The sequence below is a fragment of the Chamaea fasciata genome, unplaced genomic scaffold, assembly GCF_029207755.1.
Source record: "Chamaea fasciata isolate MVZ Bird 193981 ecotype frontalis unplaced genomic scaffold, bChaFas1.0.hap1 SCAF_69, whole genome shotgun sequence".
Lineage (NCBI taxonomy): Eukaryota > Metazoa > Chordata > Aves > Passeriformes > Sylviidae > Chamaea > Chamaea fasciata.
Window position 1 is genome coordinate 36593 of NW_027094154.1, and position 19123 is coordinate 55715.

Consider the following 19123-nt stretch of genomic DNA (forward strand, 5'->3'; position numbering starts at 1 on the left):
TCGGCATCTTCAGCCTCTTTCATACAGATCTCATCCAGCTCAGAGAACGAGTCATGAAGGATGTGTTGGTCATCCTACGTGGTCCTGAGGATGAGCTCTACCCACCTGGGATTAGAAGACAAAACTCCATCCTGTTACTGTGACTATCATGCTCACAGTCAAAGCGGGCATCAGGGGTGTACCAGGTCAGCCATAAACACTGGGCTAGGCCCTTACCCTTAGGTCTGTGCAGGCTTGCCCAGAGCCATGGAAGAGAAACACCTGTTTCACCTCTGCATAAGGATACACTGCTTTCTTCTCCCACACTTCCATTTTCAAAGGCAGAATCCCTCTAAGGAAGATGCATTTAGCTAAATTATGCGCTTAAATGGCCTGAAATTTAAAAAAAAAAAAAAGAAAAAAGAAAAAAAAAAAAGTCACAAAAGGTCTGGAAAAAGGCGGTCTTGCTAAACAATGCCACTTTCTCTCAGAACGGCTAGCACAGCTAGCCTGAAGAAGATCTTATGCAGTGCCCATATAGCCCCAAGGAGATTAGTGAGTGATGTGGATTGCTACAGTAGTAGTCCTGCAATGTCACAAACTTTTTAAAAATCAGAATGTGTGTTGCTTTGAATTGTTGTTACTGCCAATTCTGTAGTTTTGGATGTCAAGCAAAATCTTGTATCATTAGCACAAGAGTGGCACATGTTTCCCAGAGAAGCTGTGGATGCCCCATTCCTTTTACCATTTGAGGCCAGCTTGGATGGGACTCTGAGCAACCTGGTGTAGTGGAAGGCCTCTGTGTGCATGGTTGGGGTTTGAAACTAGTCAGTCCTTAAGGTACCTTCCAATCCAGACCTTTCTGTGGTTTTAGGCCTCTAAATTGCCCTTGCCCCCTGCCTGCAGCGGCCAGCACCGTGTCTGGAACATGGAACCAGTCCCTCTGTGACATCAGGCCTAGGGCCGAGGGCACTGCGGCAAAGCAAATTCTGTTGGCATTACGTTGGCAGCTGCCCTGGAGGTGTCAAGCTCTCTCTCCTTGCAGCTGACTTGCAGCTGTGACGGCAATGATTTTGTTGTGCATCCTCATCCTACTGGCTCTGTGCGGGCCTGCACATGGCGCCTGTGGGTAAGTAGCCTCAGGCTCTTTGGGGGCCCGGGCAAAGGCTTAGGGGCTTCCCTGTGGGTGCCCGCTTGCCACCTGTGGCCACAGCAGTTCCCAAAGTAGGTGGGAGTCTCCGTTTATCACCACTGGCCAGGCTGCTGGCACCAGTTGTCTAAGGGGCTAAAGCAGAAATGGGCAAACATGTGGACATCCCAGGCAGCTCCCTGCTGGCTTTGCAACCAGAGCCTTGTGAGGAGGGAAGCTGGCTGACCTTCAGCACAGCAGCAGGCCTTCTCATGGGACACTAACGACTTTCTGCTTCCAGACAGACTTGTGGGCTGCGGCCCATGGGTACTACCTTCAGCTCATCACGCGTTGTGGGTGGCACAGATGTCATGCCAGGGTCTGGGGCCTGGGCTGGGATCGCCAGTATCCGCTGCGTCTGGAAACCACCGGTATCTGTGCATATCTGTGGAGGGACCCTCATCAGCGCAAAGTGGCTGCTCTCAGCTGCCCACTGCTTTGTCAACATCACAAAGTAAGTCGGACCTGGGCACAGGGATATCCCCACACCACCAGTGCATGCTATTCCCATCCCATTTCCTTGCATGTGCCTAGTGCCAGGACATTGCAGGGCCCAGCTGAGAGACTGCTCAGGGAGACGACTGGGTTCATGCCACCGCTTCCTAGCAGCCTGCAGCTCAATATAGCTCAAGCCTACTTTCACTCTGTGGAGTGCTGTTTTCCTCTCTGCCTCAGGAAGCAGAAGGCAGGAAGGGCTGGGGTGTTACAGCACGTGATTCTACTCGCCCTCACCCCTCTCTCCATCTGCCTTCCAGTCCCATCAGCGAGTGGGCCATCGTTCTTGGGGCCACCTCGTTGGGCCAGTCGGGCCCTGGTGTGGAAGTGCGCCGGATTAAGCGGCTGATTATTCATGAAAAATACATCCCTGACCTTGAGTATAACGACATCGCCTTGCTGGAACTGGATCGGCCAGTCCAGTGCAGCTCCACCATTCAGACCGCCTGCCTGCCTGGTCCTGCAGTGAAAGTGTCGGAGCTGAAAAACTGTTACGTTGCTGGCTGGGGTGACAGAATCGTGAAATGTGAGTGAGTTCCCATAAAGGATCTGGACCCTGAGGGCAAGCTTGGCCCACCAGGGAGAGACGGCTGGGCCTTCCTGACAGCAGAGTTAGGCCGTGGGACATATGCCTCTGGCCTGGCCTGCTGCCCAATGCCACACAGCAGCGACACAGCACTCCCAACACCTCTCTAGAGGCCAGCAAGCCTCTAGGGAAAAACTTCAACACACGGGCAAAGAGCTGCTGGGAGCTCATTCCTTTCTCTGCTCACAGCTTCAGGTAGAGATATCCTGCAGCAGGCCAAGGTGCAAGTGGTCCCTAACCAGCTCTGCAACAGTAGTGAGTGGCTGCATGGCTACATCTATGACTTCCACGTGTGTGCTGGCCAGGGCGGCGTTGGCACCTGCCAGGTAGGAGCATGCCGAGTCCCCCAGCCCCCAGCAGTGTAGGCAGCCTCATCCCAGCACCCAAGCACAGCCCAGCGCGTGCTTTCCCTGACCAGTTGCTCTCCCAGCCCCAGCTCTGCACTGCCGCTGAAGCTTCTGCCCCCTTTCCCATCCGTGGGTCCTTGCTCTGTGGGGTCCAGATGCTAACCCTGAAGCATCCAAGCACAGGGGAGACAGAGAGCCTCACCTGACAGGCCCCCAACCTGCTCCCAAGGGTGCTGAGGTTCTACAGGTTCCAGCACTTGAGCAAGGCCTTGCTCAGCCAGGAGTCCAGTTCTTCTGGCAGGGGCTGAAGAGAGTAAAGCAACCAACTCCGACTGCTGACAGGGGCACACAGAGGCACCTTAATCCTCTCTGCTCTGCTCCAGGGTGACAGCGGGGGGCCTCTTGTCTGCCAAGATAAGCATGCCGGCTTCTTCTGGCAAATTGGTGTGACCAGCTGGGGAGTAGGCTGTGCTAGACCTAAACGGCCTGCAGTCTCCAGCTCCACTCAGTACTACTACGACTGGATCCGGACTACAGTGGGAAGAAGGCCAGTACCAGGAATTACGCCAGCACCAACGTACACCTCAACCCCCCTGCAGACACTACCTCCAAGACCAACTCAACCCTGTCCAGTTCCTCGGGCAAAGCTGCTCCAATTCTTTAATCTGCTGAAGGAGATCTTGCTGTACCTAAAGGGAAAAATTGTTTGAACGGCAAAATGGACCAGCTGCAGTTCAGGCTATAGTAGACCACAACCCTTTCCTTCTGAGTTCTATTAATTTGAATTGCATTAAATGGAATTAAATTGGAAGCAAACTCAAAAGGAGATCTGTATTTTCTGCTCTGCGACAAATTTGCATCCAAATTCTCTAAAATCCCGCTGGCTTGATTTTGCCCAAGCAGCCCTGAACTCAGGGATCCCTTCATACTCATCTAGGAAGAATTTGGCTTCACACTCCCTTCCGTACAGATCAATGCCTTCCCCACAGCTATTGGTACGTCTGCAGCGGAAGAGTAGCATCTGGCACCTTAAGTTTGCAAAAACAAGTTCAAGAAACACAACACTAGGAAAACAAGAGAAAAGAAAAGAAGGGTGCAGATGTTGCCCTGTCATCAAAAATGTGAAGCCCTTCATTCTGCTCTGTGCCCTAAGGATGGTTTTTGTCCCCATCAGATGGCAACTGGGTTTTTTGGCCCATGTAGAAACCTAAGCAGTAAAGAGTTCATGCACTGCTATGCCCTGAACACCAACAGCCATCAAGCAAACGAGTTATAACAGCATGTGCCTGGAAAGGGGAGCTGTATTGAACGTAGGCCAACCCCATTCTGGAGCTGAAGTTCCTGTTCCAGTCTGTAGTGACCACACAACATAAAGAACAGCTTAAGTGCAGGAGTGGGGTCAAGGAGCAAGCAAGACCAATAGATGGAGAATCAAGACCACAAAAAAAAAAGAAAACAAACCCAAAGCCCCCCAGCCCATTTCCAGAAAAGTCTAGAATACTAGGCTGCACATGCCAACTCATTTGTACAAAGAGTGAGGAACCTAATCCCAGAATGGGGAAAACTTACCTAGAAAAATGTACCACCACAGAGGCCGGGTGGCATTCTCTCAGGACCCTGGACACCTGTTGGCTGGATCGGTGCTGGACCCAGGACTTTAATCTTCTTTCCTCTCCTACCCGATTCCTCTTTCCCTTCTTCTTCCCTCTTTTCTTTTAGTCTTCTGTCTTATTATTAGAAGGTAGTGGCAAAACATATACCAATTGCCATGCTGAGTGTGTAGTTTGTTAATAAAAAGCGGTGAGGTTTTTTTGGACCCTTTTGCTTTTTGCCATTCTTTTCCATCCGTGAACATCGACGAACCTCTGTTGCTCCCTTCCACATAGGAGTGGCGTGTAAGACCAATGCACAAACACTCCAGGGAAGGGAAGAGCTGCATCTGCCTTCTCCAGTGCCAATCCCTGGGCCAAGGATCAATTGCACATCTCACCCCCTCACAGCAGCAGTCTGTTGTACCAGCACGTCTTTTATGATCCGATTATTGGCACATGCCTCTACCTGAAGGTAAGAGGCATGTGCCGAAGTCAATAGCATGGATTTTCTTTAACAGTAAGCATGAGGTAGAGAGATAGAAATAGGAAAGAGAGGAGGGCCAGAGGGAGAGAAAGAGTGAGACAGTTGAAGTAGAAAGCTATCACCGCACTTGGATCCAGAAAGCATCCTCTTGCATCTTTTCTTCACCCTGGTCTTCTTGCTGGTGTGCTTCCCCCAGGCATTCAAACCTTTTTGCTATTTAGGCATTTTAGCCAACAAAGGAATCAATGCTCATTGGCTACAGTTACCCACTCAGAGTTGCTTCTCAACAGAGTGGCTTTGTTGGCTTTGAGTGTGGGTTCTTTCTGTCCAGTATCAGTGCTCCTCCAGTATCTGTTTTCCTCCCGCTAGTCTGAGAGCGCATCCAATCCTACCTCACATTCCTCTCGGGTGGGTTAACTGGCAGCCCAAGTTTCACAGAGGCATGTTCAGGGAGGGGGAGCTTCAGTTGCTGCCGATGAGCAGTTGCTTCTTTGGAGAGTTTGTCACAGTGGGCAAAGCCTTTCAATAATCTTAATGCATCTTGGAGGGGCAAGAACCTCTCATCTTTATTGCATAAGGGAGGGAATATAGTTATCAAAGATGAGGAAAAGGCTGAGGTCCCTAGCATCTTCTTTGCTTCAGTTTTCAACAAAAAGACGGGTTGTCCTCAAGGCAACTGGCCTCCTGAACTCGTAGATGGGGAGCAGGGAACAGAACAGCCTCTCCTGTTATGCAGGAGAAAGTAGTTAGTGACCATGTGAGCCACTTAGATGCTGACAAGTCGATGAGACCAGACAGGATTCATCCTAGGGTGGTGCAGGAGATGGCAGAAGACGTCACCAAGACGCTTTCCATCATTCACCATCAGTCCTGGGTAACAAGACGACTGGGCTGGCCAACGTGATGCTCATCCATAAGAAGGGCCATAAGGAGCACATGGGAAACTACAGGCCTGTCAGCCTGACCTTGGTACTCAGTAAGGTTAAACAAGAGATCATCTTAAGTGCGATAACGCAGCACCTACAGGACAGCTGAGGGATCAGACCCAGCCAGCAGGGATTTAGGAGGGGCAGGTTGTGCTTTAACCAACCTGATCTCCCTTTGTTACCAGCTGACCCGCCAGGTGGATGACGGGAAGGCTGTGGATGTTGTATACCTGGCCTTCAGCAAAGCCTCTTACCCCATCTCCCGTAGCGCACTCCTGGAAAAGCTGGTAGCCCACAGCTTGGGCAGGAGCCGTGTTCAGAACTGGCTGGATGGCCAGGCCCAGAGACTGGAGGTGAATGGTCCTGCATCCAGATGGGGGCTAGTCACTTAGTGCAGCCCCCCAGGGGTCTGTGTTGGGACCAGTCTTGTTTAAATATCTTCACTGATGATCCGGACAAGGGGATCACCTTGCAGATGACACCAAGCTGGGAGCAAGCACTGCTCTGTTAGAGGGTAGGAGGACTCTGCAGAGGGACCTGGACAGGCTGGATAGGTGTGCTGAATCCAACAATGGGAGGTTTCACAAGTCCAAGTGCCAGGTCGTGCCTTTGAATCACAGCAAGCCCCTGCAGCACCACAAGCTTGGGTTGGTGTGGCTGGACAGTGCCCAGGCAGAAAAGGGACCTGGGGGTACTGGAGACAGCAGCTGAACGTGAGCCAGCGGTGCGCTCTGGTGGCCAAGAAGGCCAATGGCATCCTGGCCTGGATCAGGAATGGTGTGGCCAGCAGGAGCGGGGAGGTCATTCTTCCCCCGTAGTCAGCACTGGTGAGGCCGCACCTTGAGTGCTGCGTCCAGTTCTGGGCTCCTCAGTTTAGGAAGGACGTTGAGATGCTCAAATGGGTCCAGAGGAGGGCAACAAGGATAGTGAATGGTCTGGGACACGTGTCTTATGAGGAGCAGCTGAGGGAGCTGGGGTTGCTTAGCTTGGAGAAGAGAAGGCTCAGGGGTGAGCGTACCAACCTCTATAAGTCCCCGAAAGGAGGGTATAGCCCAGTGGGGGTCAGTCTCTTCTCCCAGGCAAGCAGCAAGAGAAGCCGACAAAGTCTTAAGCTGTACCACAGGAAGTTGGGACTGGACATTGAGAAGAAGATTCTTCACAGAAAGGGTGATTTTGGGCATTGGAATAGGCTTCCCAGGGAGGCGGTGGAGTCACCTGGAGGTGTTTAAGCAAAGATAGCACATGGCTTTTAGTGCTGTGGTCTGGTTGACAAGGTGGTGTTGAGTCATAGGTTTGACTCAATGGTCTCAGATGGTTTTTTTTCCAACCTAGTCGATTCTGTGGTTCTGTGATTGGTGTTTAAGGCAATTCTGCTCTTTAAGTGTCTTGCAATATCTTATGCAGCTCTGGTCATCAAGGGTGCATAGGTTCTTAGAGCCCCTAAGAGTCATCAGCGGGGAGCAAAGCCACGCATCTACTCTTCCCTAGAGATCACCTGCAGAGGTGATGCTTGACCAGCATACCCAGCTGACGTGCGCAGTGCCTGCTAAGGCCATATTAAATTTTTGCCCACAGCGTTCACTTTGGAAGAGAACCTCCCCCTTATAAAAACTGCATTCAATGAATAACATTTTCTGATTCAAGAGTGAACTTAAAAAAGATAGAAAGAAAGGAAAAATCCAGCCTCCAGAGATTTAATTAAAAATTCAGGACCTCCAAATTGTTGAACCACTTAATCCCAACACCTGTTTTTCACAGACAGGAGTCTCAACCCTACACGATTTCAGCTGCCCGAGACCATCTTTCCACGCTCTCAGGAAAGTCACAGCCTGTCAAGCATGCCTGTAAGACCTTGAAGGCTGAGTCTCCCCAGGGTGGTAGTGAGAAGGTCATTAGGGCTTGAGGAGTCAGGAGAATATCCTTGTCCAGGGGCTTGGGCATTTTTTCATCTGCTCCTTGGGACAGGAAGAGACCAAGGTTTCTCCATTTTGTTGCAGTGTGTGAGATTCTTTGGTAGTGCCAGTGATGGGGAGCAGCTTCTCAGGACTCCCTGAATTGCCACGGAGAACAGACAGAGCCATGGGGACAGAGTGCAGCTGCCCCATTTGTCATGATGAGCAAGAGGGTGTTGCTTATGCCATACCCTGTGGCCATGAGTTCTGCATGGGCTGCATGCTGCGTTGGGCAGAGAAGAAAGCAGAGTGCCCACTCTGCAGAAGATTGATAGAGTCTGTCAGGTTTTCTCTGCGGGAACAAAAATACCTCGAGTGTGTCATCACACCCCAGGGAGAATCACCAGAGACCAAGAGAGAGGCAGAAAGATCTCTTGGCCTCCTGGATGGAAACAGCTGCCAGCGCCCAGGAGCGGTTCCTGTGCAAGGGACACCTTCCCCAGCTGAGCAGGGGCCTGCAGGGGCAGAGGCTGTGGGTAGCCTGCTGCCAAGGTCTGGGCAGAACTTTTCCAAAAAGAAGAGCATGTTCTTGACCCTATGCTGCCCTGGCTGCGCCAGAGGCTGGAGGCAATCTATGGGTCCCAGCGGTGGCTGGCAGTGAGAGCAGAGAACAGCATCTTGTATGCCCTGTGCCTCTGCGGTCCAGATGGGGAGGTCATGGTGCAGGTGCTGCAGCCTCTCCTGGAGGAATATACAGAACCCTATTGAAATGCTTTAGGAACAACTATGAAGCAATAACATAGAGCTGAGTTTGAGACAGGAAAGTGTACCAAGAAAATCTGGAAAGTTGGGGAGTTTTTGTGCATTTGACCGTTTGTTGCATATGCATACTTCTGTTCTGTCAGTAGTAGAGGTTGTAAAATTGTTTTTCTGTTAGGGAGTCTCCACCCCTATTCATAAGTTGTACTGGAGTCATCTCCTCCTTCCATGAGAAATGCATCAATACAATTCTCCTGTTTTTTGAATGTCTTGGGAATTGATGAAGACTGAAATGGCTAAGACCCGGTGCAAGGTAGACAGCCTTGGCTGGCAAGGCTCATGCTGGACATGGGCTTAAGGCAGGGTGAGGGTCAAGAAAAGGATGAGGTGTCAGTGCAAGACAAAGAGCAGAAACCCCAGTGTTAGGAGGGCTATGAGAAAGCCTCCAAGGGAAGGTGAGGACTGCCACTCCAGCATGAGAGGCAGAAAACCTTGGGTGTCGCTCGTGTGAGCATGCCTAGCTATTCTGGCTAGTTAAGCTTAGCCATAGGTGCAGGACAAAACCTTGAACTGTTCCAACTAACCCAGGTAATGCAGGACTATGGAATTCTTTGTATAACTAAGCAGTACTTAGGAAACGAGACTAGCAGCTGTAGGCCACCAAGTGTTAGGGACTGTACAAAATGCCGACTAATAGGCTGAAGTGTGGTAAGCAAATGTTTCCTTGGATGCCTTAGGAATTGACTTAATGAGCCAGCCTTCGCAATACTAGAGAGATGATGACTACAGAATTTAAAGATCCAATGGGACTTGTGAAAAAGGATGCATCTTCGGGGCAAGGTTGATTTGGGAGTGAAGGGCCATGCGACAAACCAAGCTCGGCCACTCCCAGAGGGATGTGGCTCCCGCGTTACCTTCAGTGTCTTTGATGCTGTTGGCACAATTGTCCAGCAGCATCCTTTCATTTGTGGTGCAGCTCCTCAGTTCAGAGGCTGTGCAAGGAGAGAGTAGCCACATAGGACATGATCCTTCACTTGATACTGTCATTCATCTCCTCTTCAGCTCCAGGTCTCCAATTGCATTGCTAAAGCTCTGGGCTGGCAAGAGGAGAAGGCTGCTTCCATCAGCAGCTGCAGAAAGTGTTCCAGAGAGCAGAAGACAGAGCCCGAGGGTATTGCCAGCATGGGTACTTCTCTCCCATCGCAGCCGGCAGCAGGGATTTACCTTGCCATTTCTTTGCACTCGGCATCTTCAGCCTCTTTCATACAGATCTCATCCAGCTCAGAGAACGAGTCATGAAGGATGTGTTGGTCATCCTACGTGGTCCTGAGGATGAGCTCTACCCACCTGGGATTAGAAGACAAAACTCCATCCTGTTACTGTGACTATCATGCTCACAGTCAAAGCGGGCATCAGGGGTGTACCAGGTCAGCCATAAACACTGGGCTAGGCCCTTACCCTTAGGTCTGTGCAGGCTTGCCCAGAGCCATGGAAGAGAAACACCTGTTTCACCTCTGCATAAGGATAGATTGCTTTCTTCTCCCACACTTCCATTTTCAAAGGCAGGATCCCTCTAAGGAAGATGCATTTAGCTAAATTATGCGCTTAAATGGCCTGAAATTTAAAAAAAAAAAAAATAAAAAAGAAAAAAAAAAAAGTCACAAAAGGTCTGGAAAAAGGCGGTCTTGCTAAACAATGCCACTTTCTCTCAGAACGGCTAGCACAGCTAGCCTGAAGAAGATCTTATGCAGTGCCCATATAGCCCCAAGGAGATTAGTGAGTGATGTGGATTGCTACAGTAGTAGTCCTGCAATGTCACAAACTTTTTAAAAATCAGAATGTGTGTTGCTTTGAATTGTTGTTACTGCCAATTCTGTAGTTTTGGATGTCAAGCAAAATCTTGTATCATTAGCACAAGAGTGGCACATGTTTCCCAGAGAAGCTGTGGATGCCCCGTTCCTTTTACCATTTGAGGCCAGCTTGGATGGGACTCTGAGCAACCTGGTGTAGTGGAAGGCCTCTGTGTGCATGGTTGGGGTTTGAAACTAGTCAGTCCTTAAGGTACCTTCCAATCCAGACCTTTCTGTGGTTTTAGGCCTCTAAATTGCCCTTCCCCCCTGCCTGCAGCGGCCAGCACCGTGTCTGGAACATGGAACCAGTCCCTCTGTGACATCAGGCCTAGGGCCGAGGGCACTGCGGCAAAGCAAATTCTGTTGGCATTACGTTGGCAGCTGCCCTGGAGGTGTCAAGCTCTCTCTCCTTGCAGCTGACTTGCAGCTGTGACGGCAATGATTTTGTTGTGCATCCTCATCCTACTGGCTCTGTGCGGGCCTGCACATGGCGCCTGTGGGTAAGTAGCCTCAGGCTCTTTGGGGGCCCGGGCAAAGGCTTAGGGGCTTCCCTGTGGGTGCCCGCTTGCCACCTGTGGCCACAGCAGTTCCCAAAGTAGGTGGGAGTCTCCGTTTATCACCACTGGCCAGGCTGCTGGCACCAGTTGTCTAAGGGGCTAAAGCAGAAATGGGCAAACATGTGGACATCCCAGGCAGCTCCCTGCTGGCTTTGCAACCAGAGCCTTGTGAGGAGGGAAGCTGGCTGACCTTCAGCACAGCAGCAGGCCTTCTCATGGGACACTAACGACTTTCTGCTTCCAGACAGACTTGTGGGCTGCGGCCCATGGGTACTACCTTCAGCTCATCACGCGTTGTGGGTGGCACAGATGTCATGCCAGGGTCTGGGGCCTGGGCTGGGATCGCCAGTATCCGCTGCGTCTGGAAACCACCGGTATCTGTGCATATCTGTGGAGGGACCCTCATCAGCGCAAAGTGGCTGCTCTCAGCTGCCCACTGCTTTGTCAACATCACAAAGTAAGTCGGACCTGGGCACAGGGATATCCCCACACCACCAGTGCATGCTATTCCCATCCCATTTCCTTGCATGTGCCTAGTGCCAGGACATTGCAGGGCCCAGCTGAGAGACTGCTCAGGGAGACGACTGGGTTCATGCCACCGCTTCCTAGCAGCCTGCAGCTCAATATAGCTCAAGCCTACTTTCACTCTGTGGAGTGCTGTTTTCCTCTCTGCCTCAGGAAGCAGAAGGCAGGAAGGGCTGGGGTGTTACAGCACGTGATTCTACTCGCCCTCACCCCTCTCTCCATCTGCCTTCCAGTCCCATCAGCGAGTGGGCCATCGTTCTTGGGGCCACCTCGTTGGGCCAGTCGGGCCCTGGTGTGGAAGTGCGCCGGATTAAGCGGCTGATTATTCATGAAAAATACATCCCTGACCTTGAGTATAACGACATCGCCTTGCTGGAACTGGATCGGCCAGTCCAGTGCAGCTCCACCATTCAGACCGCCTGCCTGCCTGGTCCTGCAGTGAAAGTGTCGGAGCTGAAAAACTGTTACGTTGCTGGCTGGGGTGACAGAATCGTGAAATGTGAGTGAGTTCCCATAAAGGATCTGGACCCTGAGGGCAAGCTTGGCCCACCAGGGAGAGACGGCTGGGCCTTCCTGACAGCAGAGTTAGGCCGTGGGACATATGCCTCTGGCCTGGCCTGCTGCCCAATGCCACACAGCAGCGACACAGCACTCCCAACACCTCTCTAGAGGCCAGCAAGCCTCTAGGGAAAAACTTCAACACACGGGCAAAGAGCTGCTGGGAGCTCATTCCTTTCTCTGCTCACAGCTTCAGGTAGAGATATCCTGCAGCAGGCCAAGGTGCAAGTGGTCCCTAACCAGCTCTGCAACAGTAGTGAGTGGCTGCATGGGTACATCTATGACTTCCACGTGTGTGCTGGCCAGGGCGGCGTTGGCACCTGCCAGGTAGGAGCATGCCGAGTCCCCCAGCCCCCAGCAGTGTAGGCAGCCTCATCCCAGCACCCAAGCACAGCCCAGCGCGTGCTTTCCCTGACCAGTTGCTCTCCCAGCCCCAGCTCTGCACTGCCGCTGAAGCTTCTGCCCCCTTTCCCATCCGTGGGTCCTTGCTCTGTGGGGTCCAGATGCTAACCCTGAAGCATCCAAGCACAGGGGAGACAGAGAGCCTCACCTGACAGGCCCCCAACCTGCTCCCAAGGGTGCTGAGGTTCTACAGGTTCCAGCACTTGAGCAGGGCCTTGCTCAGCCAGGAGTCCAGTTCTTCTGGCAGGGGCTGAAGAGAGTAAAGCAACCAACTCCGACTGCTGACAGGGGCACACAGAGGCACCTTAATCCTCTCTGCTCTGCTCCAGGGTGACAGCGGGGGGCCTCTTGTCTGCCAAGATAAGCATGCCGGCTTCTTCTGGCAAATTGGTGTGACCAGCTGGGGAGTAGGCTGTGCTAGACCTAAACGGCCTGCAGTCTCCAGCTCCACTCAGTACTACTACGACTGGATCCGGACTACAGTGGGAAGAAGGCCAGTACCAGGAATTACGCCAGCACCAACGTACACCTCAACCCCCCTGCAGACACTACCTCCAAGACCAACTCAACCCTGTCCAGTTCCTCGGGCAAAGCTGCTCCAATTCTTTAATCTGCTGAAGGAGATCTTGCTGTACCTAAAGGGAAAAATTGTTTGAACGGCAAAATGGACCAGCTGCAGTTCAGGCTATAGTAGACCACAACCCTTTCCTTCTGAGTTCTATTAATTTGAATTGCATTAAACGGAATTAAATTGGAAGCAAACTCAAAAGGAGATCTGTATTTTCTGCTCTGCGACAAATTTGCATCCAAATTCTCTAAAATCCCGCTGGCTTGATTTTGCCCAAGCAGCCCTGAACTCAGGGATCCCTTCATACTCATCTAGGAAGAATTTGGCTTCACACTCCCTTCCGTACAGATCAATGCCTTCCCCACAGCTATTGGTACGTCTGCAGCGGAAGAGTAGCATCTGGCACCTTAAGTTTGCAAAAACAAGTTCAAGAAACACAACACTAGGAAAACAAGAGAAAAGAAAAGAAGGGTGCAGATGTTGCCCTGTCATCAAAAATGTGAAGCCCTTCATTCTGCTCTGTGCCCTAAGGATGGTTTTTGTCCCCATCAGATGGCAACTGGGTTTTTTGGCCCATGTAGAAACCTAAGCAGTAAAGAGTTCATGCACTGCTATGCCCTGAACACCAACAGCCATCAAGCAAACGAGTTATAACAGCATGTGCCTGGAAAGGGGAGCTGTATTGAACGTAGGCCAGCCCCATTCTGGAGCTGAAGTTCCTGTTCCAGTCTGTAGTGACCACACAACATAAAGAACAGCTTAAGTGCAGGAGTGGGGTCAAGGAGCAAGCAAGACCAATAGATGGAGAATCAAGACCACAAAAAAAAAAGAAAACAAACCCAAAGCCCCCCAGCCCATTTCCAGAAAAGTCTAGAATACTAGGCTGCACATGCCAACTCATTTGTACAAAGAGTGAGGAACCTAATCCCAGAATGGGGAAAACTTACCTAGAAAAATGTACCACCACAGAGGCCGGGTGGCATTCTCTCAGGACCCTGGACACCTGTTGGCTGGATCGGTGCTGGACCCAGGACTTTAATCTTCTTTCCTCTCCTACCCGATTCCTCTTTCCCTTCTTCTTCCCTCTTTTCTTTTAGTCTTCTGTCTTATTATTAGAAGGTAGTGGCAAAACATATACCAATTGCCATGCTGAGTGTGTAGTTTGTTAATAAAAAGCGGTGAGGTTTTTTTGGACCCTTTTGCTTTTTGCCATTCTTTTCCATCCGTGAACATCGACGAACCTCTGTTGCTCCCTTCCACATAGGAGTGGCGTGTAAGACCAATGCACAAACACTCCAGGGAAGGGAAGAGCTGCATCTGCCTTCTCCAGTGCCAATCCCTGGGCCAAGGATCAATTGCACATCTCACCCCCTCACAGCAGCAGTCTGTTGTACCAGCACGTCTTTTATGATCCGATTATTGGCACATGCCTCTACCTGAAGGTAAGAGGCATGTGCCGAAGTCAATAGCATGGATTTTCTTTAACAGTAAGCATGAGGTAGAGAGATAGAAATAGGAAAGAGAGGAGGGCCAGAGGGAGAGAAAGAGTGAGACAGTTGAAGTAGAAAGCTATCACCGCACTTGGATCCAGAAAGCATCCTCTTGCATCTTTTCTTCACCCTGGTCTTCTTGCTGGTGTGGTTCCCCCAGGCATTCAAACCTTTTTGCTATTTAGGCATTTTAGCCAACAAAGGAATCAATGCTCATTGGCTACAGTTACCCACTCAGAGTTGCTTTTCAACAGAGTGGCTTTGTTGGCTTTGAGTGTGGGTTCTTTCTGTCCAGTATCAGTGCTCCTCCAGTATCCGTTTTCCTCCCGCTAGTCTGAGAGCACATCCAATCCTACCTCACATTCCTCTCGGGTGGGTTAACTGGCAGCCCAAGTTTCACAGAGGCATGTTCAGGAAGGGGGAGCTTCAGTTGCTGCCGATGAGCAGTTGCTTCTTTGGAGAGTTTGTCACAGTGGGCAAAGCCTTTCAATAATCTTAATGCATCTTGGAGGGGCAAGAACCTCTCATCTTTATTGCATAAGGGAGGGAATATAGTTATCAAAGATGAGGAAAAGGCTGAGGTCCCTAGCATCTTCTTTGCTTCAGTTTTCAACAAAAAGACGGGTTGTCCTCAAGGCAACTGGCCTCCTGAACTCGTAGATGGGGAGCAGGGAACAGAACAGCCTCTCCTGTTATCCAGGAGAAAGTAGTTAGTGACCATGTGAGCCACTTAGATGCTGACAAGTCGATGAGACCAGACAGGATTCATCCTAGGGTGGTGCAGGAGATGGCAGAAGACGTCACCAAGACGCTTTCCATCATTTACCATCAGTCCTGGGTAACAAGACGACTGGGCTGGCCAACGTGATGCTCATCCATAAGAAGGGCCATAAGGAGCACATGGGAAACTACAGGCCTGTCAGCCTGACCTTGGTACTCAGTAAGGTTAAACAAGAGATCATCTTAAGTGCGATAACGCAGCACCTACAGGACAGCTGAGGGATCAGACCCAGCCAGCAGGGATTTAGGAGGGGCAGGTTGTGCTTTAACCAACCTGATCTCCCTTTGTTACCAGCTGACCCGCCAGGTGGATGACGGGAAGGCTGTGGATGTTGTATACCTGGCCTTCAGCAAAGCCTCTTACCCCATCTCCCGTAGCGCACTCCTGGAAAAGCTGGTAGCCCACAGCTTGGGCAGGAGCCGTGTTCAGAACTGGCTGGATGGCCAGGCCCAGAGACTGGAGGTGAATGGTCCTGCATCCAGATGGGGGCTAGTCACTTAGTGCAGCCCCCCAGGGGTCTGTGTTGGGACCAGTCTTGTTTAAATATCTTCACTGATGATCCGGACAAGGGGATCACCTTGCAGATGACACCAAGCTGGGAGCAAGCACTGCTCTGTTAGAGGGTAGGAGGACTCTGCAGAGGGACCTGGACAGGCTGGATAGGTGTGCTGAATCCAACAATGGGAGGTTTCACAAGTCCAAGTGCCAGGTCGTGCCTTTGAATCACAGCAAGCCCCTGCAGCACCACAAGCTGGGGTTGGTGTGGCTGGACAGTGCCCAGGCAGAAAAGGGACCTGGGGGTACTGGAGACAGCAGCTGAACGTGAGCCAGCGGTGTGCTCTGGTGGCCAAGAAGGCCAATGGCATCCTGGCCTGGATCAGGAATGGTGTGGCCAGCAGGAGCGGGGAGGTCATTCTTCCCCCGTAGTCAGCACTGGTGAGGCCGCACCTTGAGTGCTGCGTCCAGTTCTGGGCTCCTCAGTTTAGGAAGGACGTTGAGATGCTCAAATGGGTCCAGAGGAGGGCAACAAGGATAGTGAATGGTCTGGGACACGTGTCTTATGAGGAGCAGCTGAGGGAGCTGGGGTTGCTTAGCTTGGAGAAGAGAAGGCTCAGGGGTGAGCGTACCAACCTCTATAAGTCCCCGAAAGGAGGGTATAGCCCAGTGGGGGTCAGTCTCTTCTCCCAGGCAAGCAGCAAGAGAAGCCGACAAAGTCTTAAGCTGTACCACAGGAAGTTGGGACTGGACATTGAGAAGAAGATTCTTCACAGAAAGGGTGATTTTGGGCATTGGAATAGGCTTCCCAGGGAGGCGGTGGAGTCACCTGGAGGTGTTTAAGCAAAGATAGCACATGGCTTTTAGTGCTGTGGTCTGGTTGACAAGGTGGTGTTGAGTCATAGGTTTGACTCAATGGTCTCAGATGGTTTTTTTTCCAACCTAGTCGATTCTGTGGTTCTGTGATTGGTGTTTAAGGCAATTCTGCTCTTTAAGTGTCTTGCAATATCTTATGCAGCTCTGGTCATCAAGGGTGCATAGGTTCTTAGAGCCCCTAAGAGTCATCAGCGGGGAGCAAAGCCACGCATCTACTCTTCCCTAGAGATCACCTGCAGAGGTGATGCTTGACCAGCATACCCAGCTGACGTGCGCAGTGCCTGCTAAGGCCATATTAAATTTTTGCCCACAGCGTTCACTTTGGAAGAGAACCTCCCCCTTATAAAAACTGCATTCAATGAATAACATTTTCTGATTCAAGAGTGAACTTAAAAAAGATAGAAAGAAAGGAAAAATCCAGCCTCCAGAGATTTAATTAAAAATTCAGGACCTCCAAATTGTTGAACCACTTAATCCCAACACCTGTTTTTCACAGACAGGAGTCTCAACCCTACACGATTTCAGCTGCCCGAGACCATCTTTCCACGCTCTCAGGAAAGTCACAGCCTGTCAAGCATGCCTGTAAGACCTTGAAGGCTGAGTCTCCCCAGGGTGGTAGTGAGAAGGTCATTAGGGCTTGAGGAGTCAGGAGAATATCCTTGTCCAGGGGCTTGGGCATTTTTTCATCTGCTCCTTGGGACAGGAAGAGACCAAGGTTTCTCCATTTTGTTGCAGTGTGTGAGATTCTTTGGTAGTGCCAGTGATGGGGAGCAGCTTCTCAGGACTCCCTGAATTGCCACGGAGAACAGACAGAGCCATGGGGACAGAGTGCAGCTGCCCCATTTGTCATGATGAGCAAGAGGGTGTTGCTTATGCCATACCCTGTGGCCATGAGTTCTGCATGGGCTGCATGCTGCGTTGGGCAGAGAAGAAAGCAGAGTGCCCACTCTGCAGAAGATTGATAGAGTCTGTCAGGTTTTCTCTGCAGGAACAAAAATACCTCGAGTGTGTCATCACACCCCAGGGAGAATCACCAGAGACCAAGAGAGAGGCAGAAAGATCTCTTGGCCTCCTGGATGGAAACAGCTGCCAGCGCCCAGGAGCGGTTCCTGTGCAAGGGACACCTTCCCCAGCTGAGCAGGGGCCTGCAGGGGCAGAGGCTGTGGGTAGCCTGCTGCCAAGGTCTGGGCAGAACTTTTCCAAAAAGAAGAGCATGTTCTTGACCCTATGCTGCCCTGGCTGCGCCAGAGGCTGGAGGCAATCTATGGGTCCCAGCGGTGGCTGGCAGTGAGAGCAGAGAACAGCATCTTGTATGCCCTGCGCCTCTGCGGTCCAGATGGGGAGGTCATGGTGCAGGTGCTGCAGCCTCTCCTGGAGGAATATACAGAACCCTATTGAAATGCTTTAGGAACAACTATGAAGCAATAACATAGAGCTGAGTTTGAGACAGGAAAGTGTACCAAGAAAATCTGGAAAGTTGGGGAGTTTTTGTGCATTTGACCGTTTGTTGCGTATGCATACTTCTGTTCTGTCAGTAGTAGAGGTTGTAAAATTGTTTTTCTGTTAGGGAGTCTCCACCCCTATTCATAAGTTGTACTGGAGTCATCTCCTCCTTCCATGAGAAATGCATCAATACAATTCTCCTGTTTTTTGAATGTCTTGGGAATTGATGAAGACTGAAATGGCTAAGACCCGGTGCAAGGTAGACAGCCTTGGCTGGCAAGGCTCATGCTGGACATGGGCTTAAGGCAGGGTGAGGGTCAAGAAAAGGATGAGGTGTCAGTGCAAGACAAAGAGCAGAAACCCCAGTGTTAGGAGGGCTATGAGAAAGCCTCCAAGGGAAGGTGAGGACTGCCACTCCAGCATGAGAGGCAGAAAACCTTGGGTGTCGCTCGTGTGAGCATGCCTAGCTATTCTGGCTAGTTAAGCTTAGCCATAGGTGCAGGACAAAACCTTGAACTGTTCCAACTAACCCAGGTAATGCAGGACTATGGAATTCTTTGTATAACTAAGCAGTACTTAGGAAACGAGACTAGCAGCTGTAGGCCACCAAGTGTTAGGGACTGTACAAAATGCCGACTAATAGGCTGAAGTGTGGTAAGCAAATGTTTCCTTGGATGCCTTAGGAATTGACTTAATGAGCCAGCCTTCGCAATACTAGAGAGATGATGACTACAGAATTTAAAGATCCAATGGGACTTGTGAAAAAGGATGCATCTTCGGGGCAAGGTTGATTTGGGAGTGAAGGGCCATGCGACAAACCAAGCTCGGCCACTCCCAGAGGGATGTGGCTCCTGCGTTACCTTCAGTGTCTTTGATGCTGTTGGCACAATTGTCCAGCAGCATCCTTTCATTTGTGGTGCAGCTCCTCAGTTCAGAGGCTGTGCAAGGAGAGAGTAGCCACATAGGGCATGATCCTTCACTTGATACTGTCATTCATCTCCTCTTCAGCTCCAGGTCTCCAATTGCATTGCTAAAGCTCTGGGCTGGCAAGAGGAGAAGGCTGCTTCCATCAGCAGCTGCAGAAAGTGTTCCAGAGAGCAGAAGGCAGAGCCCGAGGGTATTGCCAGCATGGGTACTTCTCTCCCATCGCAGCCGGCAGCAGGGATTTACCTTGCCATTTCTTTGCACTCGGCATCTTCAGCCTCTTTCATACAGATCTCATCCAGCTCAGAGAACGAGTCATGAAGGATGTGTTGGTCATCCTACGTGGTCCTGAGGATGAGCTCTACCCACCTGGGATTAGAAGACAAAACTCCATCCTGTTACTGT